Genomic DNA, 2,157 nt, shown 5'->3' with positions numbered 1-2,157 from the left:
CCCGGTAGGAAATAGAATACCGTGAGAACTTTGTTGTTCTTTTAGGCAGTAGGGAAGTTGCCTGTTGCTCTTGTTATATATCTATTAGAGTTTACTTAAAAGAAGTTCTAAAAAATCCGATGGGACTAGTCCAAGTTTGTATTTAAGCATAAATAGTACATTTTAGTAGATGTTGATTTGGTAAACATTTAGTGCATTCAAGGTTTTTAGTAAGGGTTCGGCATGTGTGAGTTTATCTTAAGTATAAACTTATTTTGATGCATGCTTTTGATTTTTATAAATAGTACTCAATTTGGGTTTGTATGTACTTGCCCACGTAATATTAGCGTACTTTGAATGTAAGAAAAATAATGCAGTTTAAGATTATATTAGGAAAACATAGTTTTAACTTTGTAGAGTATCACAATATTTTTTGAAACTTTGGTGTTTATTATACTTATGTAGGCTCTCCATGATATATTTTTAGTGAGGGAAGGATAGTTGGTATAGTACTTTTTTGCTTTTTGGAATGAAACAATATATATTTTGTTTTTTTGTGTATTTAGTGATAACTTATTTAGTTTCAACCATATATTTATTCTTTTAAGCTCTTTGTTCATACGTTCATAAAGGTCTTTGATTGAATTCGAGGAATAATATAAGTTTTTGTCATTGGCATAATTGAATTAAAGTAATTATGTCATTGACATAATTACTTTAAGTTTTTCCGAGGCTTTTGTTAGGTCGTTAATATATAGAACAGAAGAGGTCCAATATGGCGGATACAATTTATTTGAAAACTAGTTATGAAAAAGAGTTTATTATAAATAGTTGGTTATAAACGCAAAAAATCAGCGCTTGCAAACAAGGCTAGTCATTGGCAACAAGGGTTCCTCGTGCCATTAAAATTTTGAGGTTCTATAATAATATATAAACACTGTAATAACCGGACTTATTTTTTTTTGCATGTTTAAATTTTTTTGGATTTAAAATAAGAACCAATGACATATAATTAAAAAAAATCAGATATACGTTAAACATACAAAATACAATTTGTATTTTAAAGTAGTTAAGACATTTGCGACTTCCTGTAATTTAATTTTTGGTATAAATTGAAGTTTTATTAATTTGATCATTCATTTCTAATGAGTCTTTCTTGATGGAACACAGTGTTAAATGAAAAAAAATTTTGTTAAGTGATTTTCTACTAATTTATAAATGCTCTGCGGCCGTATTCTCATCTCTACGTTAAGCTTAACGGAGCTTTTGTCTGAAATTTCTTTACAATATTTTTAAGTAAAGAAATGACGAAAATTTATATAAATTCGTTAAAATAAAACTTATACCAAAATAAAACATTTATGGTTAAAAAATTATAATTTTAAATAAATTTTTTATTAATGTAATTTTAAAAAAAATTTTGACTAACGCTCCGTTAAGATTAACGGAGAGAAGAGAATACGGCTACTGTTCTTTTAAGAACATTAAGTACTCTATTTTGTAGAATACATTTTAAAGTTGTTTAAATATATATATATATATATATATATATATATATATATATATATATATATATATATATATATATATATATATATATATATATATATATATATATATATATATATATAGCGCATAGCAACCAAATGTATATACATTTAGTTGCTATGCGCATCACCAAGTAAATTTCCATTATTCTTAAAAAAATTGTTTTCGTCAACAAAAACAATTTCTTTACATTCTTTTTTTTATTAAAAAACCAAATCATGTTGTTTATGGTTTAAAAGTCAATAAAGTTTTACACAATGTTGGTTTCATACAAATCGCAATTATTAAGGCTCATTAATCCTGTTCTACAATAGTTCTCTTTATCTCTCAATCATTTACTAACTTTCAATTTAATATGTTTGCAGATTTGTTTATGGTTTAAAAGTCAATAAAGTTTTACACAATGTTGGTTTCATACAAATCGCAATTATTAAGGCTCATTAATCCTGTTCTACAATAGTTCTCTTTATCTCTCAATCATTTACTAACTTTCAATTTAATATGTTTGCATATGTTTGCAGATTTGATTAGAGTGAACTTTTTTTTTTTAATTTGCTATAAAAAAATAGTAAAAAATTTATTACAAAAATAGAAATAAGTACGAAGAAAACTGCAAGATTGTCTCAAAAA

The 2,157-nt window shown here is 25.2% G+C and overlaps 1 protein-coding gene across 1 annotated transcript in view; it reads right to left on the bottom strand.

Annotated features, from left to right (window-relative positions):
- Nucleotides 1-1,893: 1,893 nt before the first annotated feature.
- LOC100200033 (4-hydroxyphenylpyruvate dioxygenase) overlaps nucleotides 1,894-2,157 on the bottom strand; it is a 15,554-nt gene continuing 15,290 nt past the window's right edge. Inside the window, exon 12 of the mRNA XM_065807443.1 lies at nucleotides 1,894-2,157. This exon is cut by the window's right edge and continues 167 nt beyond it. The gene's annotated coding sequence lies outside the window, so the exon portion shown is untranslated.

Source organism: Hydra vulgaris, chromosome 10, assembly GCF_038396675.1.
Source record: "Hydra vulgaris chromosome 10, alternate assembly HydraT2T_AEP".
Classification (NCBI taxonomy): Eukaryota; Metazoa; Cnidaria; class Hydrozoa; order Anthoathecata; family Hydridae; genus Hydra; species Hydra vulgaris.
The sequence above is the reverse complement of the archived record's forward strand: the minus strand, read 5'-3'. Positions and strand labels throughout refer to the sequence as shown.